Below are 27,897 nucleotides of genomic sequence, written 5' to 3' on the forward strand. Positions count from 1 at the left end.
CTGTGGCTCACCCTCCAGGATCCTGGAGGAACAGAACATCCCTCCTGGCCTCGACTGCATCTAGGAGCCTCCCCTGCGAGCTGAGTGGAAGAGCTGTGCAAGAGCTGTTTAAGTGCTTCTTGACCTTCTTAGCCGGGGCTGGTGGTGGTGGTGTAGCGGGCGCGGTCCCGGCGAATCAGCTGGTGAGCCTTCATTTAAAAAAAATAAATTTAGAGTACCCAATTCATCTTTTTCCAATTAAGGGGCAATTTAGCGTGGCCAATCCACCTACCCTGCACATCTTTGGGTTGTGGGAGTGAAACCCACGCAAACACGGGGAGAATGTGCAAACTCCACACGGACAGTGACCCAGAACCGGGATCGAACCTGGGACCTCGGTGCCATGAGGCTGCAGTGATAACCACAGTGCCACCGTGCCGCCCTGGCAAGCCTTCATGAAACCTTACAGCCTCATTAAGTGGATCAATTAACGTATTGCATTGCCAGTTTAGACAGGCCGAGCATCGGAAAGCTCGCTGCAGTTCGTGCTCGCTACCACACATACAAATCTTTCTGGAGAATCGCGCCCAATGACTGTTTTTCTCAAAATAAAAGAAAATTGGGTCACTTTTCTAGGTAGAGAAACTACCACTCAAACAGTCGAACAAGTGAAGAGGGCACTCGGTGGAGTTCATACTTCCCCATGCTGCGTTAACTTATTATTATAATGGACTTCCGGGTGCGGCTATGCAGAGCAGCTCCCGCTTGGAACGGACTTTTGGGCTCTTTTACAGGGCCCCCACGGCATTTGTTTGACATTTCCCGGTGTGGGAAGAAGGCTGCAGCATTACCCTGACAGTGTCCCCAGGAATGTTGTGTCTTTTGGCTACCAGACCCGGCAGAAACAGTGAAAGATTTGGCTTGAGCTGCAGCAGTAGACGAGGGCCTCTTCCAGCATGCAGGCGGGGGAAGGGCAAGCTTAAAGCTGCAATCTGGCTTGACTCTATCAAAGGTGAATTCTAGCAGCAGAGGGAACAACTGTGAAAAGATCTACCAGGGCCATTGAAGAAGCAGGGACGAGGCTTCTGGTGGCGGCCATGGAGGAGTAGGTCGCACATTCGGCAGCTCCCGTCTGGAGCCGACTCTCAGACCTTTTTCAGGAGTTTCCATAGACTTTTTGGGGCAGACTGGTGAAGCAAACACTGCCAACTTCTATGAAACGGACCAGAAGTGTAACGGCCAAAGGAGCGGCACTGGAGCAACGGGAGAAGCGAGGGAAAGAAAACAAAATGGCGGCGTCCAGGGACAAAGGGGAGCTGCAGGTGTTCATCAAGCGCTGCTTCGAGGAGCAGCGCGAGGAGATGCGCAAAGAGATGTTGGCGCCTATGCTTTCGGCAATTGAAGGACTCGGGATCACGCAGAAGGCCCACGAAGCTAAGATCCAGGAGGTACAGAAAAGAGTCAGTCAGAACGAGGACGAGCTCGTGGGCCTGGCGGTGAGAGTGGAGCAGAACGAGGCGCTACACAAGAGGTGGGCGGGAAGACTCGAAGACCTGGAGAACAGGTCGAGGAGAAAGAATCTGCGAATCCCGGGTCTCCCTGATGGAGTGGAGGGGACTGATGCCGGGGCATACGCGAGCACGATGCTCAAGGCGATGGTGGGCACGAAGGCCCCTTCGAGGCCGCTGGAGTTGGACGGGGCACATCGGGTGCTGGCGAAGAAGCCCCAGGCAAATGAGCTGCCAAGGGCGATGGTGGTGAGGTTCCACCGGTTCACGGACAGAGTTGCTCCTGAGATGAGCCAAGAAGGAGCGGAGCAGTAAGTGGGACAATGCAGAGATCCGAATATACCCGGACTGGAGCACGGAGGTTGCAAAGCGGAGAGCGGGTTTCAACCGGGCCAAAGCTGCATTGTACCGGAAAGAAGTGAAATTCGGAATGCTGCAGCCAGCGTGACTGTGGGTCACATACAAGGGCAAACACTATTACTTTGTGGGTCCTGAAGAGGCGTGGACCTTTGTACAAGCCGAAAAGTTGGACTCTAACTGAGGATTTGTGAGGGTGGGGGGGATGTTTTGGGGTTGCTGCTGCACTGGCCGAAAGGGAATGGAACACAGAAGAGGTGGTCGGGACGGGGGTCCCCCCTCTGGGGGACTGGAGGGTGAGGGAGGCGTGGACACGGGACTGGCCCAGAAAAGGAGATGGCTAGTCGGCGGGGCGTGGGGGGGGTGAGAGCCCCTCCAATCCGGCTGATAACGTGGGAAGTGAGGGGACTGAATGGGCCGGTGAAGAGGGCTCGAGTGTTCGCGCACTTAAAGGGACTGAAGGCGGACGTGGCCATGCTCCAAGAGACACACCTGAAGGTGGCGGACCAGGTCAGGCTAAGAAAGGGATGGGTAGGACAGGTATTCCACTCGGGACTGGACGCGAAGAATAGAGGGGTGGCAATATTGGTGGGAAAGCGGGTGTCATTTGAGACCAAGACTATTGTAGCGGACAATGGAGGGCGATATGTAATGGTGAGCGGTAGGCTGCAAGGGATGTGGGTGGTGTTGGTAAACGTATACGCCCCGAACTGGGATGATGCAGGATTCATGAAGCGCATGTTGGGGCGCATTCCGGACCTGGAGATAGGAGGCCTGATAATGGGAGGGGACTTCAATACAGTGTTGGATCCAGCACTGGACCGCTCCAAATTAAGGACTGGAAAGAGGCCGGCGGCGGCCAAGGTACTTAGGGGGTTTATGGATCAGATGGGGGGAGTGGACCCATGGCGGTTTGCAAGGCCGCAGGCCAGGGAATTTTCTTCTCCCATGTATACAAAGCCTACTCCTGGATAGATTTCTTTGTTCTGGGTAGGGCGCTCATCCCGAGGGTGGAGGGGACGGAGTATTCGGCTATAGCCGTTTCGGACCATGCCCCACACTGGGTGGAACTGGAGCTGGGAGAGGAGAGGGACCAACGCCCGTTGTGGCGGCTGGATGTGGGACTGCTGGCGGACGAGTTGGTGTGTGGGAAGGTGAGGGGTTGTATCGAAAGGTACTTGGAGGCCAACGACAATGGGGAGGTGCAGGTGGGGGTGGTATGGGAGGCGTTGAAGGCGGTGATCAGGGGAGAGCTAATTTCCATTAGGGCTCATAGGGAGAAGACAGAGGGTATGGAAAGGGAGAGGTTAGTGGGGGAGATTTTGAGAGTGTACAGGAGATACGCAGAGGACCCGGAGGAAAGATTACTTGGGGAAAGACGACGGCTCCAGACGGAGTTTGACCTGTTGACCACAGGGAAGGCGGAGGCACAGTGGAGGAAAGCACAGCTGGCACACCAGCTCCGTAAGAGGATGGCAGCGAGGGAAATAGGGGGAGTCAAAGATGGAAGGGGAGCCACGCTTCGGAGTGCAACGAAAATAAACGAGGTATTCAAGGCCTTTTATGAAGAGCTGTACAGATCCCAGCCCCCAGCGGGGGAAGAGGGGATGAGACAATTCCTAGATCAGCTGAAATTCCCGAGGGTGGAGGAGCAAGAGGTGGCTGGTTTGGGGGCACCAATTGGGTTGGAGGAGCTGAGCAAGGATTTGGGGAGCATGCAGGCGGGGAAGGCCCTGGGACCGGACGGATTCCCGGTGGAGTTCTACAGGAAGTACGCAGACCTGTTGGCCCCGCTACTGGCGAGGACCTTTAATGAGGCAAGAGAGGAGGGGACCCTGCCCCCGACAATGTCGGAAGCGACATTTTCTTTGATCCTAAAGCGGGACAAGGACCCACTGCAATGTGGATCGTACAGGCCGATCTCGCTCCTCAATGTGGATGCAAAGTTGCTGGCCACGAGGATCGAGGACTGTGTCCCGGGGGTAATCCACGAGGACCAGACGGGATTTATAAAGGGCAGGCAACTAAACACCAATGTGTGGCGGCTCTTAAACGTGATAATGATGCCATCGGAGGAGGGAGAGGCGGAGATAGTGGCAGCTATGGACGCGGAGAAGGCCTTTGACCGAGTAGAGTGGGAGTACCTCTGGGAGGTGCTGCGAAGGTTTGGGTTCGGGGTAGGGTTTATCAATTGGGTTAAGCTCCTTTACAGAGCACCGATGGCGAGTGTAGTGACGAACCGGCGGAGGTCGGAGTACTTTCGACTGTACCGAGGGACGAGGCAGGGGTGCCCCCTGTCCCCCCTGTTGTTCGCATTGGCGATCGAACCATTGGCCATGTCATTGAGGGAGTCTAATAAATGGAGGGGGGTGATCCGAGGGGGAGAAGAGCATCGGGTGTCGCTATATGCGGATGACCTGTTGCTGTACGTGGCGTATCCAATGGAGGGGATGGTGGAGGTCATGCAGACTCTAAGGGAGTTTGGGGAGTTTTCGGGCTATAAGCTCAATGTAGGGAAGAGTGAGCTCTTTGTATTACAGGCGGGGGACCAAGAAAGAGGGATAGGGGACCTACCGCTGAGGAGGGCGGAGGGGAGCTTTCGGTATCTGGGGATCCAGAGAGCCAGGAGTTGGGGGACCCTACATAAACTGAATCTGATGAGGTTGGTGGAGGAGGATTTCAAAAGATGGGACATGTTACCGCTCTCGCTGGCGGGTAGAGTGCAGTCAGTCAAAATGGTGGTCCTTCCGAGGTTTCTGTTTGTGTTTCAGTGCCTTCCCATCGTGATCACTAAGGCCTTTTTTAAGAGAGTAGGCAGGAGTATTATGGGGTTTGTGTGGGCGAATAAGACCCCGAGAGTAAGGAGAGGGTTCCTGGAATGCAGTAGGGACCGAGGAGGGTTGGCGCTGCCAAACCTGGGGAGCTACTACTGGGCAGCAAATGTGGCGATGATCCGCAAGTGGGTTATGGAGGGAGAGGGGGTGGCATGGAAGAGGATGGAGATGGCGTCCTGTAAAGGAACGAGCCTGGGGGCGTTGGTGACAGCACCGCTGCCGCTCTCGCCGACAAAGTATACCACGAGCCCGGTGGTGGCGGCAACGCTAAGGATCTGGGGCCAGTGGAGACGGCACCGAGGTGCAATGGGAGCATCAGTGTGGTCCCCGATCTGGGGTAACCACCGGTTTGTCCCAGGGAAGATGGATGGGGGGGTTCCAGAGCTGGCATCGGGGGGGTATTGGAAGAATGGGGGACCTGTTCATCGACGGGACGTTTGCGAGCCTAGGGGCACCGGAGGAGAAGTTCGAGTTACCCCCGGGAAATGCCTTCAGATATGTACAGGTGAGGGCTTTTGTGAGGCGAAAGGTGAGGGAATTCCCGTTGCTCCCGGCACAAGTAGTTCAAGATAGGGTGATCTCGGGTGTATGGGTCGGGGAGGGCAAGGTGTCGGAAATACACCAGGAGTTGAAAGAAGAGGGGGAAGCGCTGGTAGAAGAGGTGAAGGGTAAATGGGAGGAGGAGCTGGGGGAGGAGATCGAGGAAGGTCTGTGGGCTGATGCCCTAGGTAGGGTTAATTCCTCCTCCTCATGTGCCAGGCTCAGCCTGATACAATTAAAGGTGGTCCACAGAGCGCACTTGACGGGGGCGAGGTTGAGTAGGTTCATTGGGGTAGAGGACAGATGTGGAAGGTGCTCAGGGAGCCCGGCGAACCATGTCCATATGTTTTGGTCATGCCCGGCACTGGAGGGGTTCTGGAGAGGAGTGGCGGGAACAATATCTCAGGTGGTTAAAGTCCGGGTCAAGCTGAGCTGGGGGCTAGCAATATTTGGAGTAGTGGACGAACCGGGAGTGCAGGAGGCGAAAGAGGCCGGCATGCTGGCCTTTGCGTCCCTAGTAGCCCGGCGAAGGATCTTGCTAATGTGGAAGGAGGCGAAGCCCCCCAGCCTGGAGGCCTGGATAAACGACATGGCTGGGTTCATAAAGTTAAGTTCGCCTTGAGAGGGTCTGCGCAGGGGTTCTACAGGCGGTGGCAACCGTTCCTAGACTATCTCGCGGAGCGTTAGAGGAAGGTCGGTCAGCAGCAGCAGCAACCTTGGGGGGGGGGGATGGGGTGGGGTGGAGGGGACGTCCTGGGAGGGGGGGGGGGGGGGGGGGGAAAGGGGGGACTGCCTGGGAGGGTGGATGAGCAAGAGATCACATGAAGGGTTGGGGAAACTGGCACGTACGGGTGAGAGCCAGTGTACAAATCTGTGTAAATATATCATTTTGCCATGTATATATCTTGCTCTGCGCGATTTCTCGTTTTTTTTTTGTTACGGGGTGGGGGGGGTTATTGTTTGTAAGGGAGAAAAATTGTGTTAAAAAACTTTAATAAATATCTTTTAAAAAAAACAACTTCTTATTATAATTACACAGCTCTTCGTTAACGCTTTTCTCTGCCTGGTTGATGCTTCGTAACTACAAAACTGGAAAAAGATGTAATTTTATTACATCTCACTTGGAGGGTTTCAGGACAATCCACATCCAAACCTGGGGCGTCATTCTCCGACCCCCCGCCGGGTCAGAGAATCACCGGGGGCTGGTGTGAATCCCGCCCCCACCAGTTGCCGAAGTCTCCGGCACCGGATATTCGGCAGGGGCGTGAATCGCGGCGCGCCAGTTGGCGGGCCACCCCCCGCGATTCTCCGGCCCGGATGGGCCGAAGTCCCGCCGATAAATTGCCTGTCCCACCTGCGTGGATTAAACCACCTTTTGAACGGCGGGACAAGGCGGCGTGGGCGGGCTCCGGGGTCCTGGGGGGGCGCGCGGGGCGATCTGGCCCCGGGAGGTGCCCCCACGGTGGCCTGGCCCGCGATCGGGGCCCACCGATCCGCGGACGGGCCTGTGCCGTAGGGGCACTCTTTCCCTTCCGCCTCCAGACGGTCTCCACCATGGCCGAGGCGGAAGAGACTCCCTCCACTGCGCATGCGTGGGAAAATGTCAGCGGCCGCTGACGCTCCCGCGCATGCGCCGCTCCGAGATGTCATTTCTGCGCCAGCTGGCGGGGCAACAAAGGCCGTTTCCGCCAGCTGGCGGGGCGGAAGTTCCTCCGGCCTCGGCCTAGCCCCTCAATGTTGGGGCTCGGCCCCCAAAGATGCGGAGCATTCCGCACCTTTGGGGTGGCGTGATGCCCGTCTGATTGGCGCCGTTTTGGGCGCCAGTCGGCGGACATCGCGCCGTTTTGGGAGAATTTCGCCCCTGATCTGAAAACTCGACTCACATTTTGATACTATGACAAATTGTACCACAGCAGCTGTGACAATCCACGACATTCTAAAATAATTAACAAAACAACCCAGCATTCTAAATTAAAATATCAAGTCACCCTATCTTCCTATGTTAATTGATCCTTTAGAAAAATTACAGGATACAGGTCTGTATCGTCTTCAAAAACTTATCAATTCTTAATTGGATCATGCTCTGTGGACTGTATTTTTCAGGGGAAACGGTGGGCATCCCTCCCCTGCCATTGCAAGCGCCAGCTGGCAGCAGATACACAGAAGAAGCCCAACCTGCAGTGTAAGGTGCTGCAGCAGGCTGAACAGGCCAAGAGTGGGACTTCCGGCCCTTAGTGGGAGGACGGCGCAACCTCGAGAGCTACGGACCAATCAGATTGGTCTGCAACTCTAGCAGTACCAGCAGTGCCAGAACCCAGTAGTTGGTGCTGCTGGTTCTGCAAGCAGGCCTGAGGAAGGCAGCTAAGGTAACTTGGACGGGGAGAGATTAGACAGCTAAGGGGGATGGGGTCAGTTGCTTGTGTGGGCCTGTCCTGGAGGTCAGGTGGGGAGGAATAAAAGGGCAGGGGCTAATGTTTTGGGAGGGTGCCCCCACTGTACAAAGGGCACCCGCCAAAAGATGTGCCTCCTTCTTTTCCACCTTTACAAAATTAAGAAAACTGGCCTGCCCTCTCCCACCTGCTTGTCCACACCAACCATATTATGAGTGAAGAAGTTTCTCCTCATCTCAGTCCTAAATGGCAAACTCTGTATCCTGAGACTGTGACCCCTGTTCTAGACCCCCAGCCAGAGGAAACAACATCCTGCATCCAGTCTGTCCAGCTCTGTCAGAATTCTTTACATTTCAATGAAATCCTCTTTCATTCTTCTAAATTCCAGCGAATGCAGACCCAGTCGACCCAATCTCTCCTTGGACAGCAATCCTGCTATCCCATGAATTAGTTTGGCGAACCTTCATTGCACTCCCTCTATGGCAAGTATATCCTTTCTTTGATAAGGAGACCAAAACTGCACACAGTACTCCAGGTGTGGGGCGCGATTCTCCACTCCCGCGCCAAAGTGCCCGCGCCGTCGTGAACGCCGTCGAGGTTCACGACGGCCGAAACGGCCCCGATCCCGTCCGATTCAGGGACCGAAAATGGGCTAGGATTGGGGCCGCGAGAAACTCGGGGGGGCGTGTCACGAAGGCCGTGTCGTCACCGCGCGACGCCCGAATGACGCGGCGCTGCGTCATAAATGGCACGATCCGCGCACAGAGGACCCGGAGGAGAGGAGAGGAGATGGCTGAGCCCCGAAGAGCCGCACCGAGGTTCCGGGATACGGACCTGGACACCCTGGTGGATGAGGTCGAGCGGAGAAGGGACACCCTCTGCCCAAGACGTGGGCATCGCCAGCCATCCAGTGCGGTGAGGCGCAGTTGGCGTGAGGTTGGCACCGCAGTCAGTGCTGTGGGGCAGACCCCCCCGGACGGGGGAGCAGTGTCGCAAGAAGCTGCACGACCTCACCCGGGCTGCCAGGGTAAGTGCCATGGGGGTGCCCCCAGAAGTTGGCAGTCGGTCGGACAGGAGGGCAGACCTCTCAGTCTGGGATGCAGGACCGTGACGCTCAGACCACCGAGACAGACAATAGTGAGGGGCACAGGGTGGACATTCATGTCGAAGCGCACATCACGGCCACACACCCGCTGGATCCACCTGGAGGTCAAGACGACATGGCCCGCATGGAGCTTGCGCTGGGCCATGAGGGGGACCAGTACACACCAGACTTCCTGACGGACGATGACCTCGAGCTTGCGGCACTGCTGTCTCCCACACCATCCACCATCGCAGAGACACTCACCTCGGTTGGGCAGATAAGTGATGAGGCTCCCGGGTCACTGTCTGGTGCGCACCCCACAGCTGAGCCGGTACAGCAGGTGGAGTTTGGAGCAGCCGAGGGGCTGGACGGTCGGAGGGCAGCCCAGGCCCAGCAAACAGCTGCCGCCCAGACGGTTCCCGGGTTCCTGGATGCAATTGACCCACCCGGACAACCGATGCATGTGGACACCCAGGGACTGAGTAACGGGATGAGGGCCATCTTCCAGGACTTGCACACGCAGCTGGAGGAGTCTATCCGCGTCCAGGAGCAGGGAGTGGTGCCGTTCATCGCAGTCACCCAGGCCAACACCGCACGGGTGGCGTCCGCGGTGGAGGCAATGGGTGAAAGGGTTTCGGCCATGGGTCAGGTTCTGCAAGGCGTGGGGCTTAACGTGCACGCGTCATCCATGGCCCAGGAGCGGGCTGCCCTCTCACAGGCAGCCATCTCACAGAGCCAACAGGACATTGCCGCCGCTCTCGGGGCCCTGGCTGAGCCTCACCATGCCATGGCCCGGTCCCAGCAAGCGATGGCACTGTCCCCGCAGTCGGTTGCGGAGAGCATTGACCGCCTGGCGCACGTGATGGATGGCGTCGCGCACTCACAGGTCGAGATCGCACAGACCTTGGCAGGAATGTGGCACTCCCTGGGCTCCGTCTCGGCGAACATTCAGACCGTGGTCGATACCGCTGAAGGCCTCCAGGACTGGCAACGCCAGGTGTCGGTGGTGCGACGGGGCATGTCTCCGAGCGCATCTCCGTCCCACAGTGAGGCCCGGGGGGCACCGGGCTCCCCGAGGGAGGCGGAAGTTCTGGGGCCCGTCCCGGTAGCTACATCAAGGGACGTCCCGGTACACTCGGCCTCCCCCCGTTCCGTCCCTGGCGCATCTGGTGGGGAACGGGCAGGTCAGGGTGGCACAACGCCATCCAGCACGCCCGCCGAGCAGCCTGGCCCATCGAAGCCGGGCCGTGCCAGGATTCGTGTGCCGACGGGGAGCCATGTCGAAGGGCGTGATTCTCAGCAGTCCGTCTCCACTCCTGCTGTACCATCTGGGAACACACCTAGACGTAGTGGTAGGGCCCGTAAGGCAAAGACGTTAGGCATGTAAGAAGTTGGCACGAGTGCAGGGCACAGTCTAGTTGTAGTGGGTAGGGCACCTATGTTTACCACACGAATAAACTCACTGTTGAATTTGACTTGTAAGACTGTGTGCTATGTCCGGTGCCAGGGGGCTCGGGAGGGTGCCCGATTGGCGTCGTGGTATACGAGCAGTTCAAGGTCTGTTCCGGATGTGCTGACCTTCCCCCCCCCCCCCCCCCCCCTCCCCCCCCCCCCCCCCTGCCTCCCATAATCGGACACCGTTGTCCTCGGTACACCTACGCCAGCCACCCCACGAGCATGTGGTGAAATATCCGTCACGAAGTCTGTGACCGCTGGTGTGCATGGTTCAGCTATAGCCATGAGTCAGACCTCGGCTGGCGAATCTGAGCACACAGCTCATCGCAGAGCGGGCCCTCATCATTCAACATGGCAGTGTTCACATCCGCTTACCCAATCATCAATGTTGTGCAATCCCGTAGTGCCGCAGTGGTAAGGTGATGTGGTATTGGTGCCGTGAATGCGGTGCGGGGGTGTGGGGTGGGGGGTGGGGGTGGGGGGTGCTGTGTGGTGCCCATGTACAGGAGTGACGGTGCAAGTGGCAGTGTTCAACGAATCCCACCCCCACAGTGCGTGAACCGTGCGGCCACCACGCGTCGCGTGCCCGCTGTCCGCGGCGGGGCCGTCGCGCAGCCTCCTGGGCGTAACGAGCAGCCGGGCAGTGTCTGTGTCCTGCGCACCTCCCCCCACCCTGATGGGCCCCATCATCCTCATCCTCCTCTTCCCCATCCCCCTCGTTTGCGTTGGCTCCGGTGCCATCGGGTCCTCCCTCCGACTCCTCCACCAGCTCATCTCCCCTCTGCATGGCAATGTTGTGCAGCGCACAGCAGACCACAACTATGCGACCGACCCTGTCGGGCTGGTACTGCAGGGCCCCTCCTGATCGGTCCAGGCATCTGAAGCGCATCTTCAGCAGTCCGAAGCCCCGCTCCACCACACCCCTGGTTGCTGCATGTGCCTCGTTGTATAGGCTCTCCGCGTTGGTGTGAGGCCTCCGTATTGGCGTCAGCAGCCATGATCTCAACGGATAGCCCTTGCCGCCCAGCAACCAGCCCCTCTGCCAAGGGGGGCATCCATCGAACATTGCGGGGATGAATGACTGTGCCAGAATGTAGGCGTCATGCACACTCCCGGGGTACTTTGCGCACACGTGCATGATCTTCATGTGGGGGTTGCACACCACCTGAATGTTCATGGAGTATGCGCCCTTTCTGTTCATGAACACTTCCCTGTTGTCTGCAGGCGGGCGCATGGGGACGGGCACACCATCGATGACACCCTGGACCATCGGTATCCCGGCCACCTTAGCGAATCCACGTGCCCGTGCTTCCTGCTGTGCTCGGTCCTCAGGAAATTGAATGTACCTGTCCGCGATGGCGTACAGGGTGTCGGTGACGGCCCTGATGCACCTGTGGACCGATGCCTGTGATATGCCGGATAGGTCCCCGCTTGGTGCCTGGAAGGAACCGGTCGCATAAAAGTTTAGGGCCACCGTCACCTTGACGGAGACTGGTATCGTGTGTCCTCCTCCCATTCCACGTGGTGCGAGGTGCGCCACGAGCTGGCATATATGTGCAACCGTCTCCCTGCTGAACCGTAGTCTCCTCCTGCATGTGATGTCCGTTAGGGCCTCGAACGACATTCTGTCACGGTACATCCACGGCCTTGCTGGACGCCTGTGGCGCCCTGGCACCACCATCAGTGGATCCTCCTGCTCCACCTGCTCCTCCTTCTCCTCCTCCTGCTCCCCCCCCCCCAAGCACTTCCTTTGCATTCCTCGCCGTCTGGCGGTCAACGTTCCCCTCGGCATCCCCCTGTACATTCGGGTCCTGAGTGCCTGCGGCCTGCGCGGCGACGACGGGTCACTCCGCGGCCATCCCCTCTGCTGCACCGGCAACCGCTGCATCTGCAGCCACTGTGGGCCGTCCGACTCTACGCTGCCGGATGGCAAATTCCAGAGCTGCTGCTCCAACCATGGCAGTGAACATCGCTGTCTGGTTGGCATACATGGTGACCTGCAGGAGGGTGGTGGGGGGCAGAGAAACGACATGTTACACGGAGGTTCTTCCACACCTTGCCAGCCCGGTTGCATGGGATCCCTGTGTGCCCTGGTGGGATGGTCGCGCTGCAGATACGCACCCAGCCTAACACCTGGTCACTGTCTGCATCCAACGGTCAGTTCACACCGTACTGCTCACCAGTGTGCCACTCTCCTGTGCCCATCAGCCACACGACAACCTGCAGCCGTGTCCTCGTCACCGTCCTGCCATATCAGGGCGGCTGACATGTGGCATCCGCGGATGGACGATACCATCCACACTCTCCCTCACCCCCCTCCCACCTGCACGCCGCTCCCTCACCCCCTCCCACCTGCACACTCTCCCTCATCCCCCTCCCCACCTGAACGCCGCTCCCTCACCCCCGCCCCACCTGCACGCCGCTCCCTCAACCCCCTCCCACCTGCACGCCGCTCCTTCATCCCCCCTCCCACCTGCACACTCTCCCTCATCCCCCTCCCACCTGCACACTCTCCCTCACCCCCGTCCCACCTGCATGCCGCTCCCTCAACCCCTCCCCCACCTGCACGCCGCTCCCTCATCCCCCCTCCCACCTGCACACTCTCCCTCACCCCTCTCCCACCTGCACGCCGCTCCCTCACCCCCCCCCCACCTGCACACTCTCCCTCACCCCTCTCCCACCTGCAAGCTGCTCCCTCACCCCCCCCCCCCCCCCCCCCCCACCTGCACGCCGCTCCCTCATCCCCCCCCTCCCACCTGCACACTCTCCCACCCCCCTTCTTTGGCTGCAGCCTTCTCGGGTAAGCCGACCCGGTCTCCAGGAGCTGCGCAACAGTCCGCTCACCTCCTCCCTGCTCAGCGTCAGCCAGCACGACTGGCTGCCGACTTTAAAAACCAGGTGTGAATGGCGACGGCGTAAACTGGGGTCACGCCGTCGGGACTTCGGCCCATCCGGCCCTGAGAATAGCAGGGGTGCCGGAGAATCGCCGTTTTGGGTGTCTCGGGCGATTCTCCGGCCTGCGCCACGCGGAACTCGACGGGGCCATTCTCGCCGCTTGGGAGAATCGCGGGAGGGCGTTGGACCGGCGTCGCGGGAAAATTTGGCGACCCAGGCGATTCTCCCAACCGGCGCGGGTGTGGAGAATCGCGCCCATGGTCTCACCACAGCCCTGCACAGCTGCAGTTAGGCATCCTTGCTCCTGTACTCCAAAGCAATATACCATTTGCCATCCTAACTGCTTGCTGCACCTGCTTGCTTTCAGTGACTCTTCTAGGACATCCAGGTCCCTTTGTAAGTCAACATTTCCCAATCTATCACCATTTAAATAATACTCTGCCATTGGTTTCTCTGCCCAAAGTGGATGACTTCACATTTCAAAGGGTTGGTGTTGACTTGAAGGGCCAAATGGCCTTCTTCTGCACTGTCGGAATTCTATACTATAATTCCCTGGAGGAGAAAAGACTGAGAGAAGATCTGATAGAGGGATTCAAAATCTGAACAGAGAAGATAGGGAGAAACCTACTTGTGAAAGGGTCGCGAATGAGAGGACACAGACTTAAAATAACTGGCAGAAGAAGTGAATGGGACAAGAGGAAAAACTCGTTCACGTAGTGGTGGTTAGGATTTGGAATACACTAAGAGTGTGATGGAAACAGGTTCAATCAAGACATTCAGAAGGGATTTAGATTGTTGGTTGAAAAGGAACAATGTGGAGGGTTACCGAGAAAAGGCAGATGAACTTAGTGAATTGCGCATTCGGAGAGCTGGCGAGACACAATGGGCCTATTGGCACCCTTTTGCACTGTAACAATTCTGTGATATAATGTTCGCTGTCTAAAAACAAATTACACTTTTGGGATGCAAGATTGCTGACTTATGTGCTTTTATTCAGTATTCCTGATCATAGTCCTACATATTTGCCGGAGGTCTATGCATTTAAAAAGTAATATAGAAGTACAACCAAAGATTATCTTGTTTCCTGTTTATAATGGCAATTTTAGGCTTGCTTTATAAGCTGAATTTAGTTCACAGCGCTGAAAAGAAGTGCTATTATTTTGCAATAGATTTTTAATAAATATTTTTATTGAAGTTTACATTTTTACACTGTACAGGAGATGACTGAAACGGTTATTATTTACAATTTACATGCTATTCCTTTTTGGCATCCCTTCTCCCCTCCCCCACTTTGTTTCCCCCCCTGCTCTTTTTCCACTGTTTTCAGGCCCTATCCTAGGCCCTTCCCTCCGCCTTGGATGGCTTGTTTGACTTTTTTTTGCTTATAGCTTTGTGGGGGGGGGGGGGGCCTCTGGCCCCCGTGTCGGTCTCTCCCTTGGCTCCATCCTGCCGTTTCTTTGGGTCTCTCCCCCCGTTACCGCACCCCCCCCGCCCCTCATTCCTGTCTGATTTCTGTGGCCCGGATGGTTTCCATGGTCCCCCCGCCACCCCCCCTTTCTTTTTTATCTTTTGAAATTTAGAGTACCCAAATATTTTATTCCAATTAACAGGCAATTAGAGTGGCTAATCCACCTAGCTTGCACATCTTTGGGTTGTGGGGGTGAAATCCATGCAGACACGGGGAGAATGTGCAAACTCCACACAGACAGTGACCTGGGACCGGGATCGAACCCGGGTCCTTAGCACCGTAGGCAGCAGTGCTAACCACTGCGCTACCGAGCCAGCCCCCCCTCCCCACCCGTTCTATCCGCTGTTGGCTTCGAACAGGTTTTGGAACAGGCTGATGAATGGCCCCCACGCTTTGTGGAAGCCCTCGTCTGACCCTCGGATGCTGTATTTCATCTTCTCCAGATGGAAAAATTCCGATAGGTCTGTCAGTCAATCTGCAGCTGTGGGTGGTGCTGCTGATCGCCGGCCAAGCAGGATTCTCCGGCAGGTGATTAGGGAAGCAAAGGTAAGGGTGTCGACCCTCTTCCCCGTATGAAGTTCTGGCTGGTCCGAGACCCTGAAGATTACCACTCTCGGGCACGGCTCCACCCTCACCCCCACAACCTTGGCTATCGCCTCGAAGAAGGCTGTCCAGAACCCAAAAAGCCTGGAGCACGTTCAGAGCATGTGGGCGTGGTTGGCGGGCCCCTCTGGCACCATTCACACTTGTCCTCCACCTCCGGGAAGAACCTGCTCATTCGGGTTCTGGTTAGGTGTGCTCTGTGCACCACTTAAAGTTGCCTGAGGCTGAGCCTTGCGCAGGAGGAGTTGGAGTTGGCCCTGCTCAGTGCTTTGCTCCAGAGTCCCCATCCCACTTCCGTCCCTAATTCTTCCTCCCATTTCTCCCTTGTTCCTTCCAGTGGTGAACACGTCTTTTCCAAAAGTCGTCCATATATGTCCCCGCAGTTCCCTTTTTCCATACTGTCCACGTCCAGTAGCTCCTCCACCGTTGTGTCTCTCGGGGCCCTAGGGTACCCTGTCGTCGCCTTGCGGAGAAAGTTTTTGACTTGTAAATGTCGGAGTTCTTGTCTGTTTGGTAGTTCCAGTCTCTCCCTCAGCTCTTCTCAGGTTGCAAGTCTGTCCCCCGTGCAAAAGGCCCTGATCACTAGCGTCCTCCTGTCCTGTATCCACCTCCTAAAGTTGGCGTCTAGCAAGGCTAGCGGGAAGGTGTGGTTGCCATGGGTGGGGGCTATGGTGGACACTTTGGTGAAACCGAAGTGTTGTCTCATCTGGTTCCAGGTTCTTAGTGTTGCTAACACCACTGGGCTGGATGCATGTTTTGCCGGCTGGGATGGGAGTGCTGTCGTTGTGAGGGCCCGGAGGGTCATTCCCGTGCAGAAGGACTCTTCTATCCTCACCCATTCCATGTTTGATTCCCTTACCCATTCCCTCACTCTCTCGGCTGTGGCTGCCCCGTGGTAGCATTGAAAATTCGGAAGGACCAGGCCACCCATGTTTCTTCTCCTCTGTAATGTTCCCCCCCACCACAATTCAAACGTCATAATTATTTTGTCTATTCTTTGGAAAAATGCCTTGGGGATGAAGATCGGTATGGATCTAACCAGGAAGGGGAACCTGGGCAGTACAGTCATTTTGATCGTCTCCACCCTCTCCGCCAGGAAAGGTGGGAGTGCATCCCATCTCTGGAGGTCTTTTTTAACTTCCTCCACCTGACTGGTCAGATTCCACTTGTGAATCCGTGTCCAATCGTGGGCTGCCTGGATCCCCAGATAGCCGAATACGTCTCAGGCTATATTAAATGGGAGACCTTCCAGCTCTGTCCCTCCCCTGTTCGGGTTCACTAGGAAGACCTCACTTTTGCCCAGGTTTAGTTTGTAGCCTGAGAAGGCCCCAAACTCTTCCAGGAGCTTCATGATTTCCTTCAAGCCGTTCTGCCGGTCCGCGATGTAGAGGAGCAGATCATCCGCATAGAGGGAGACTCTGTGCTCTCTGCCTCCTCTTCGGATACCCTTCCAACCTCTCGTGCCTCACAGGGCAATTGCCAGGGGCTCAATTGCCAGGACGAACAGGAGCAGGGACAGTGGGCATCCTTGCCTAGTGCCTCTGTGCAGCTGGAGGTATTCAGAGCTGGTGGTGTTGGTCTGGACGCTCGCTTTGGGGGCGTTGTAAGGAGTTTCACCCATGAGGTGAACCTTGTCTCTAGCCCAAATGGCTCCAGTACCTTCGAAGGCCTTTTCTGTGTCCAGGGAGACGATCACCTCTGACCCAGATGGGGTCAGTACCACATTCAGCAGCCGTCTGATGTTCGCAGTTAGCTGTCTACCCTTGACAAAGCCCGTCTGGTCCTCTGCGATCACCTCTGGTATGCATTACTCCAGTCTCTGGGGAAGGACTTCTGCGAGTCTTTTCGCGTCTACGTTGAGCAACGAAATGGGTCTGTACGATCCACAACCCATCGGGTCTTTATCTTTTTTGGGTATAAGCAATATGGTGGTCTGAGTTAGCGTTGGAGGCAAAGTGCCCCTCACTGGTGAGTCTGCGAACATTCTCCTGTAGGTGCGGGGCAGGAACCAGTGCAAATTTTATGTAGACTGATACTCTTTGTGACCTTTCCCAGTTCTCTTGGTGCTTCCAGCTCCCCATGTCTGTCATCCCCCACAACTGGCAGGCAGAGTGTGGTGAACTCAGCCCAACGCATCACACAAGCTTGCCACCCTCCCATTGATTCTGTCTACACCTCCCGCTGCCTCAGGAAGGCAGACAGCATTATTAGAGACCCCTCCCACCCAGGCTTTGCCTTGTTCCAGACCCTTCCATCAGGCAGAAGATACAGAAGTCTGAAGACCCGCACATCCAGACATAGGAACAACTTCTCCCCCACAGCTACAAGATTCCTCAACGACTCCCCCTCGGACTGATCTGTTCCCTGTAAGAACACTATTCACGACGCCCTATGCTGCTCTTGCTCATGAAAACTGGTTGGCAAAGAGGAAACAAAGAGTTGGAATTAATGGGTCCTTTTCAAATTGGCAGGCAGTAACTAGGGGGTGCCACAGGAATTGGTGCTGGGACCCCAGCTATTCACAACATTTTTAATAATTTGGATGAGGGAACAAAATGTGACATCTCAAAGTTGGCAGATGATACCAAGTTGGGTGGGAGAGTGAACTGTGACGAGGATGCAGAGATCGTACAGCATGATCAGGACAGGTTGGGTGAGTGGGCAAATCAATGGAAAATGCAGTATAATTTGGATAAGTGTGAAGTTATTCACTTAGGAAGCAAAAACAGGAAGGTAGATTACTACCTGAATGGTTGTAAATTGGGAGAGGGAAGTGTGCAGCGGGACCTGGGTGTCCTTGTGCTCCAGTCGCTGAAGGTAAGCATGCAGGTGCAGCAGGCGGTAAAGAAGGCGAATGGTATGTTGGCCTTCATTACGAGAGGTTTCGAGTACAGAAGGCAGGGATGTGTTGCTGCAATTATACAGGACCTTGGTGAGGCCACACCTGGAATATTGTGCGCAGTTTTGGTTTCCTGCTTTGAGGAAGGATGTTCTTGATCTCGAGAGAGTGCAGCGATCCAGGGATGGCGGGACGGTCATATGAGGAGAGATTGACTCGGTTAGGATTGTTCTCGCTGGTGTTCAGAAGAATGACTGGGGATCTCATAGAGACTTATAGAATTCTAACAGGACTAGACAGGGTAGATGCAGGGAAGATGTTCCCGATGGTGGGTGTGTCCAGAACCAGGGGTATCAATCTGAATATTCAGGGTAAACCATTTCGGACAGAGATGAGACATTTCTTCACCTAAAGAGTGGTGAGCCTGTGGAATTCATTGCCACTGGAAGTAGTTGATGCTAAAAATTGAATATATTCAAGAGGCGGCTAGATATAGCACTTGGAGAGAATGGGATCAAAGACTATGGGTAGAAAGCATGATCGTGATGAATGGCGGAGCAGGCTCGAAGGGCCAAAAGGCTTCCTCCTGCTCCTATGTTCTAATAGTGTTTTAGTTAATTAATAAACAGTTTTATTCATTTACAAAGCCGTATATTCTCTAATCACTGCAAATACAAAGACCTCGCCATCCGTGCACACTAAAAATCAAAAAAGCCAAGAATGAACAAATAGTTTATCTGGAGCAGCTTGTGACAGGGGGCAGTGACCACAGAATTTATCCTGCAGTTTGAGAGGGAGAAACTGAATCGCGGTGTATAATTGAATAAAGGTAACGACACGGCCTCAGGCGGAAGGGACGATCGTTTAAAACTGAGATGAGGAGAAATTCATTCAGCCAGAGGGTAGTGAATCTGTGGAACTCATTTCCACACAAGGCTGCGGAGACCAAGTCACTGAGTGTCTTTCAGACAGAAATAGGTAGGTTCTTGATTAATAAGAGGATCAGGGGTTATGGGGAGAAGGCAGGAGAATGGGGATGAGAAACTTATTGGCCATGATTGAATGGCGGAGCAGACTTGATGGGCTGAGTGGCCTAATTCTGCTCCTATGACTTACGGTCTTATGGAATGCCATTTGATATTCTCTTAAGACCCTTCGTTGATCACAACACAAAATGATTCTCCATCATGAGCCTCTTACGCTGAAGATAGTAAATAGTATCCGGAGTATTTCATGCCAATTTATTAACCGATGTACAGTTGAGTAAGCTGTCTTTGTTAATTTGGTTGATCATTGAATATCTAAGTCCACTTGGATATGTCCACTGGTGATTTGCTCCTCTGATTCTCGTACGTATTGGTGTGCTATTTCTGTGGCCTGTTGCATGGCCATCTGTGCTATCTTGCCTGGGGATTTATCTGTAAATTCAGTATCATTCCACCAGGGGCTGAATACATATTCTGTAGTTTGACCTGGCGTATGGAAATCTCCCCAAGTGAGGGGACGTCCGGGGGCGGCCATGGTGTGACTGGTCGCACACAGGGCAGCTCCTCCTTGAAGGCACAGGAAAGAGCTCTTTTTACCCGATAAAGGGTAGAATTTTAATGAAAAGGCGTAGGTGAAGGTTGGAGGAGTAGTTTCTCCGGAACGTTATGTCCACTGGTTACCAAACCCAGAAGAAGACGGTGAGAGACCTGGCAAAGAGTCGGAGTAAACCTGCCCTGCATCAGCCAGTGTAAGGATGGCTGAGGGGGAAGGGCTGGTGCAAGGTGGAAGGCACCAGCTGGACGAGTTGATGGCTTTTATTAAGGAGGAATTCCGCCAGCAGAGGAAGGAAATGCAGGAGGATCGCTCGAAGGCCATCGAAGGAGCTGTGGCACCTCTGAAGTGATCGATGGAATGAGTGGAGAAGTGTTTGGAGGTGCAGTGTTCACAGATTCGGGAGATCGAGGGAGTGATCTCGGACCACAGCGATCGTGTGGTGGCTCTGGAGGCGGAGGTGGGGCTCCGAGGGGACCTGTGTAAAACGTTGATGGCAAAGGTGAAAGAACAGGAAAATACCTCGAGAAGGCAGAACCTGCGAATAGTGGGCCTGCCTGAGGGAGGAGTGGAAGTTGTGAGTGCCACGAGGTACGTCTCAAAGATGCTGGTGGCGGAAGGGGTGCAAGATAAGGCCCCTGAAGTGGACCGAGTGCATAGGTCCCTGAGGCAGAAGCCTAGAGCTGGGGAGCCGTCGCGGGCGGTGATCGTGAGACTCCCCAAATTTTTGGAGAAAGAGAAGATTTTGGGTTGGGCCAGGGAGAAATGTACCTTTGAGTGGGAAGGGAACAAGGTCCGAATTTACCAGGACATCGGAGCCGAGTTGGTGAAGCAGCAGGCAGGGTTCAACAAGGCCAAGGCAGTGATGTACCAGCGGCAGATCAGGTTTGGGATGCTCTACCCGGCAAAATTATGGGTGACTGGGAGTATTATTTCGAGACCCCAGGAAGCGGCCGAAGACTACATTAAGGAGCATAAACGGGGGGCGGGGAGAACTGAGTGGATAATGCTTGGGAACCGGGATGCTGGCACTGCGTAATGGTTGGGAACATGTTCAAAGTGGGGGTAGGGATTGGGGGATTTCCGTTCCCTCCTGTTTGGAGGGAATCCTTTTTTGGGTTTATTGATTACTGTTGGAATTGTAAGGGGTGAAATGTTCATGTGGAGATGGATGTTCCCCTCCCCCCTCCTGTTTTATGGGGCTGTGTTTGGCACGTGTTTGTTTGCTTTTGGAGGAGGTGGCCTGGGATTCAGGCTAAGGTCAGCAGGGAGCCTTCTTCCTTGAGCTGAGGAGTGGGGGAAGGTCATTGGGAGGTGCCTTTGGGCAGGGGCTGTCACGGCAGCAGGTGATGCTGGTGACCGGAAGTGAGGTGGTGTGGGAGAAGGCCGTGAGGGGTGGCTGGGGTGGAGGGGGTGGGGGGAGAGGAGGTTGTTGTGAAGTGGCGGGGGTGAGAAATGACATGGTCATGGGTGGAGAAGGGGGCCATCTGGGGTGGGCTATGTATAGGGTGGAATTAAGGGGGTGGGGGTTACGTGGGGAAGGTGACGGACGGAGAGGGGATTTGAGATGTAAGCCTCTGGTAAGGCTGGTAACATGGAGCGTCCAGGTTAAAAGATCGCGGGTGGTCGCGCACCTCAGGAGCTTGAAAGCGGGGGTGGTCTTTCTGCAGGAGACGCACCTCCGTGTGAAGGACCAGGTTAGGTTAAGGAAGGGATGGGTCGGGCAGGTTTTTTACTCGGGGTTTGATTCGAAATCGAGGGGAATGGCGATTTCAATGAGCAAAAAATGGGATTTGTGAGTGCGAAGGAGGTGAGGGATCCGGGTGGGATATATGTGATTGTGAGTGGGGTATTGGAAGGGGGCCGGAGGTGTTGGTAAATATGTATACCCCAAATTGGGATGATGTTTTATGAGAGGGTTGCTGGCAGCAATCCCGGATTTGGCCACTCACCAGGTGATCATGGGAGGGGATTTTAACTATGTCCTAGAGCCGAGGGTGGATACGTCAAGCCCCAGGTCGATGGGTAGGATACGAATGGCAAGAGAGCTGGGCAGGTTTATGGAGAGGATGGGTATGGTGGATCCATGGCAGAACCCAGGGGGAAGGGAGTATTCCTTCTTTTCACACGTCTGGAAGGTGTATTCGAGGATTGATTACTTTGTAGTGAGCCGGGGGATTTTGGTTGGGGTGAAGAGGGCAGAGTATGCGGGATAGTTATCTCAGACCAATGCTCCCACTGGCTGGAGATTTGTTTTAGATCGGGACGAGAGCAAAGGCCGGGTGGAGGTTTGACTTGGGGCTGTTGGCAGGTGGAGGTTTCTGTGATAAGGTGCGGGAGGTGATTAAGGAGTATGTGGAGTTGAATCAGAATGGGGAGGTGTCAGCTGCAATTTTTTAGGAAGCACTGAAGGCAATGGTCCGGGGGGAAATTATTTTGTTTAAGACTCGTGCAGATAGGGAAAGGAGGGAGGAACATGACCGTCTAGTGAGCGAGATAGTGGAGGTGGACATGGAGTATTCGAGGGTGCCCACCGCGGAGGGATTGGCGAGGAGGAAACCGCTGCAGGGGCAGTTTGACAGGTTGACAACAGGGAGGGCGTTAGGGCAACCGCATGGGCAAGAGGGGTGCAATCTTAGTATGGGGAGAAGGCGAGCTGCGTGCTGGCAGGCCGCGTCGAGTGAAATATTACGGATGCGGACTGAGGTTGGAGATGTGGTGTCGGAGCCGGAGAAGATAAATGAGACGTTTAGGGAATACTACCAGGGACTGTATGAGGCGGTCCCGGGGGGAGAGGAGGGGGACAGGGGGCAGTTTCTGGACGAGCTGGAAATTTCCTAGGTGGAGGAAGCAAAGAGGCAGGTGTTCGAGGAGTCCCTGGATCTGAGGGAGGTGCTGGATCAGGGGTATGAAGTCGGGGAAGGCCCAGGGCCGGATGGGTATCCGCCGGAATTTTATAAGGAATTTGCGACGGACCTGGCACCACATTTGTTGGGGGTGTTTAATGAAGAGTTGGAGAAGGGGGAACTGCTGGAGGCGATGACACAGGCAGTAATCAATCTAATCCCGAAAAAGGTGAAGGACCCAGTGGAATGTGGGATGTATAGGCCCATATCACTATTGAACAAGGATGTATTGGCTAAGTTGTTGGCGGGAGGATGGAGGATTGTTGCAGAAGTGGTTGCAGAAGATCAAACAGGCTTCATGAAGGGCAGGCTGCTCGCAAGTAATATAAGATGGCTGTTGAAAGTAGTGATGAATCCGTCGAAGGTTCTGGTACCGGAGGTGATGGTATCCATGGACGCGGAGAAGGCATTTGATTGTGTAGAGTGGCGGTACTTGTTTGAGGTTTTAGGAAAGTTTGGATTTGGGCCGAGATTTGTGGCATGGGTGCGGTTGCTGTATGTGGCACCAAGGGCGAGTGTGAGGACGAATAATATGAGTTTGCAGTGCTTTGACTTACAAAGGGGTACAAGGCAGGCATGCCCGCTGTCGACGTTACTGTTTGCGCTGGCCATAGAGCTGTTGGCGATGGCTCTCGGAGTCGGCGGCATGGCAGGGGATTATGCGGGGACAGAGGGAGCATTGGGTGTTGCTCTATGCCGATGAACTTTTGCTGTATGTTTTGGATCCGCTGGAGAGTATGTGAAGGATTATGGGCCTGCTGGGGATGTTTGGAGGGTTCTCAGGGTATAAACTGAATGAAGGGAAAAGCGAGGTATTCCCAGTGAATGAGTTGGGATGGTGGGCAAATTTAGGGTGATGTCATTTACGGTAGCGAGGGATAGGTTTAGGTATTTGGATATTCAGGTAGTGAGGGAATGGATAGGGCTCCATAAGTGGAATGAAGCTGGTGGAGGAAGCCAGGGAGGATCTTAAGAGGTGTGATACACTGCACTTAACATGGCGGGGAGGATCCAAGTGGTGAAAATGAATATTCTGCTGAGGTTCTTGTTTATTTTTCAGGCTCTCCCAATCTTTATACCAAAGGCTTTTTTACCAAAATGGGACACGATCATTTCGGACTTTGTATGCGCAGGGAAGGTGCCAAGGGTGGGGAGGACCCTGCGGCAGAGGCAGCAGGGGGCGGGGTTGGTGTTGACGAACTTGCTTCATTATTATTGGGCGGCGGATGTGGACAAGGTGCGGTGGTGGTGGGAAGGAGAAGGGGTGGAGTGGGTTAGGATGGAGCAGGAATCTTGTAAGGGGTCCAATTTGAGGGCTATCGTGATGTGGCTGGGTTGCCAATGGCTCCGAGTAGGTATTCAAGGAGCCTGGTGGTGCAGTCCACGGTGAAGATATGGAATCAGTTGAGGCATTTTAGAGTGGAAGGGATTTCAGTGTTAACGCCGCTGTGCGAGAATCATGGGTTTGAGCCGGGGGGGGGGGATGGATAGTGCATACAGGAGGTGGAGGGAAGTGGCGCTGGCCAAGGTGAGGGATCTGTATTTGGAGGAAGGGTTCACCAGTCTAGAGGAGCTAAGGGGGAGGGTAGAGCTGCGAAGGGGGAGTGAGTTCAGGTATCTGCAGGTTAGGGACTTTGCGCGGAAGATCTGAAGGGTGTTCCCTAGGTTGCCAGGCTACACCTGGTGCGACTGCTGCTTCCTGATGTGGAACTATGTGGAAGGGAAGAATTGGGGATATATACAAGTGGCTGGGGGTGCAGGGAGGCGAGCGGGTGGTGAAGATCAAGGTGAAATGGGAAGCGGAGTTGGAAGGGGAGATCAATTAGGGAGAATGGAGTGAGGCACTGCGAAGGGTAAACGGGACATCCTCCTGTGCAAGGATGAGCCGGGTACAGTTTAAGGTGGTGCACAGGGTGTATATGACTCGGGCGAGAATGAGTGGGTTCTTCCAGAGGGTAGCAGATGAGTATGAGAGGTGTGGGCGGGGGCCAGCGAATCATGCGCACAAGTTTTGGGGTTGCGAAAAATTGGGAAGATTCTGGGCAGGAGTGTTCGCAGTCTTAGCCAGGATAGTGGAGGAGGAGGTGGCAATATTTTGGGTTTCAGAGAAGCCGGAGCTCATGGAGAGGAGGAAGGCCAATGCCGTGGCCTTCGCCTCTCTGATTGGACGGCGGTGAATTCTGCTGGAGTGGCGGTCGGCATCGCCACCGAGGGTAGCGGCTTGGTTGGGTGACCTGTACGACTTCCTGTGGTTGGAGAAGATAAAATATGAGTTGAGGGGCTCTGCAGAGGGGTTTGAGGAAAGGTGCGGGATGTTTGAGGAACTGTTCTTCACAGGGAGGGGAGGGGGGGGGGGGAGGGTGGGGGGGGGGGGGGTGAAAAAGGGGGAAAAATTGTACAGACTGTACAGTTGATTGTTGAGAAGTATGTTTCCCAGGGTGCTGTAACCTGTTTTGATACATGTTTGTAATGAAATACATTTTTATAAAAAGGAAATCTGCCCAAGTGAGGTCACTGGCATACAGAAACTGGCAATTTCGGCCCCCCAGAAATCATCTCAGTTGCGCCTGTCATAAAACACTATTGTGTTGGTGACATCTGGACAGCTTTGACTAATGTTTGTCAAGAATTTTAAAGTGCTTCAGGTACACACAATATAGTTTTTGGACATAGTGCTCATCCAAATAGTCATTGCGATAAGTAAGGTACCCATGGGATGCCACTTGATAAATCCACCCATCCTTTTATATTCCTAAAGACGCAAATTAATAGCTGCTGTTAAAGGAGTTTCCCGGGTGATGGTCTTGTGGAATCATCATTTGGAACTTAATAGCCCAATCTGCTTCACCTTTCTGGATTGAGTGACCACCAACTCTCTTCGTTCCTGACGTGATTTATGAGGCTCAAGTTATATATTGACTCAAATGCGTGCCTAGCTATCATTCCAAATCTAATGTCTTCTCAATCTGCTTTTATTCCCTCAATCAAATCTCGGCTCAGCACATCACATGCCCTTCCCTGGCTCTGTGCATCATCGGTTTTATCTAATCCCTGATTAGTATTATTCAGGACTTTCATCAGTCCTCCCCCTGTACTTTGATGCTGTCAGTGCGTACTCTGTTCCGTGTACCGCAATCCTTCGGTTGTTTCATCCGCCACCCAGGACGCATTGTTATTTGCCTCATAAATTTGGGCTGAGTTCAGTGTCGAGTTAGTACTTCTGAAGAGTCCTCCTGTATCCCCTATGAGGCTCCTTCTTTGCTTTCTAACCTCCTGGTTCCAGGGATGATTGAGTTTTATAACCTCTGATAAGCTACTCTAACCAATGTCTAGCCCATCTGATTGAACTTGAGTGGCTTAAACATTGTCCTTGTAATATTGTTACTAGACAGGTTATGTTATATGTCACTTCCAGAAGCACCATGACCACATCATGTAATAGGGGTAACCCTTCCCTCTCCTAATTATTCCCATCTGGGAAATGGTTGTCATGTCAGGGAAATGAGTCGGTCTTTGATAACCACAAGTAATCAAATTATAACATTGGGCATCATAACAACCATGTCTATCGATCACATATTTACAAAATTCTTGGCAATATTGACCATCAAGATCCAGTTCCCAAATGAAGGATGGTAGATTGGTCCATCCAGCTATAATATTTATTCCATGATTATTTCACCTGTATCATTTGGAAGACAGCCATACCATATGGGCCCCTATGTTATCATAACCCTAACTTATGTTATCATAGATCCTCGTTAGTGTGATTCCCCCATGAGCATCCACATTAATTGGCAAGGACAGGTGACTCTGGTGCCGGGATCCATCAGGGAGAATCCGTACCTGGGGTGCTTGATCCCTACTGGGATTACACGCACACCTCATGGAAACATGGAGGTTGAGTCAATCTAACTGGTTGTCGTGGGCTACCAGACTTATCTCCTCATTACAAATGGGGTCCCAATACCCTTCGTTTAGACTTTGTGCACATTTATAGTGTAACCCCTAAACTTTATTTTCTTTTTGAAAAATATTTTTATTCTCCATTTTCACATTTTCTTCAGAATTTACACCCCACCAACAAACAGTAAACGGTAACGAATACAAAGTCAATCCCCCTATCAACAACAATGATCCCTTTCTCCCCCCCCCACCCAAATAACGGCTAACGGCCTGCCTGACAATATAAGCATCAAATAAAACTGAACCTCCCAAGGAGGAAAAAAAGAAAAAGGAATCAGGAATCACCACTGGTCACCGTTGACACATATAGTCCACCCCCCACCCCCAACACCCCCCTAATATTCAAAGCCATCCAGACCCCGAAAGAGTACCGTGAATAACACCCATGAATTGTAGACACCCCCCCCCCCCCCCCATACCCCTCCCAGACTCCTCCCCTCCACATCCTCTTGTAAACTGCTCCCCCCAACCTTGGTTCCTTCCCCCAACTTTTCACCCCGACTAGACTCACCTAAATCTGTTCTACCAGACTCCGATGGCCGCATCCCCTCCCCCTACCTCACTCCCGTTCACTGGCCGGCTTAAACCGGCCAGCGTGGAGGCCCCCGTCCGGGTCTCCTTCCCCCTTGCCCGGTCCCAGGAAAACCAAGAAATCCCCTTTAGCACACAACACCAGCATACACACCCAAGCCCCAAAGAACCATCATTGCAAATGAAAGTCCCAACTCTTCCCTTGTCCAAATATACAGCATCGACTCATTTAGTACATACACCAACACGCAGTGAAAAACTGAAGTTACATGAGGCTACATCGGTACACGACCCACTCTCAGTCCCATTTCTCAATTCGGCCACAGTCCTTCTGACTTCGCAAACTCCTCCGTCGCTTCCGCCATCCCAAAATAAAAGTCCTTGGATTTGTAGGTCACCCTCAACTTAGCTGGATATACTATGCCGCACTGCACCTTACTGATGTACAGCGCCTTCTTCACCCGGCTGAAGGCAGCCCGCCTCCTCGCCAGCTCCACCGTAAAGTCCTGGTATATGCGTACACCAGCTCCAGCCCACTGCACCACCCGCTTCTGCTTTGCCCAGCACAGGACCTTCTCCTTTACACTGTACCTACTGAAACACACAGTTACTACTCTTGGCGGCTCACTTGCCTTTGGTATAGGCTTCCATGACCGATGAGCCTGATCCAGTACGTATAGAGAAGGATCGTCCCCCTCTCCCAATAGCTCCGCCAGCATCGTGGCAAAATACTCCGTCGGCCTCGGGCCTTCCACCCCTTCGGGCAGACCCACGGTCCTCAGATTCTGTCGCCTGGATCTGTTTTCCAGGTCTTCCATTTTGGCTCGCAGACCCTTGTTGGTCTCTGTCACCTTCCACAACTCCTTCCCCATCGAGGTGAGTTGATCACTGTGCTGCGATAATACCTCTTCCACTTCCTTCAGTGTCTCACCTTGCTCCCTCACCTCTGCCGCTGCGCTTGATACCACCGCCCTCACCGGGGCAATCGCCTCCTCCACCAGCA

At 54.2% G+C, this 27,897-nt stretch overlaps 1 protein-coding gene across 1 annotated transcript in view; it reads left to right on the forward strand.

Moving 5' to 3' along the window:
- Positions 1 to 27,897, forward strand: part of LOC140412916 (putative transmembrane protein 244) — a 108,393-nt gene that overhangs the window by 19,273 nt on the left and 61,223 nt on the right. The window lies entirely within an intron of this gene.

The sequence above is a fragment of the Scyliorhinus torazame genome, chromosome 1 (genome assembly GCF_047496885.1).
Source record: "Scyliorhinus torazame isolate Kashiwa2021f chromosome 1, sScyTor2.1, whole genome shotgun sequence".
Taxonomy (NCBI): Eukaryota; Metazoa; Chordata; class Chondrichthyes; order Carcharhiniformes; family Scyliorhinidae; genus Scyliorhinus; species Scyliorhinus torazame.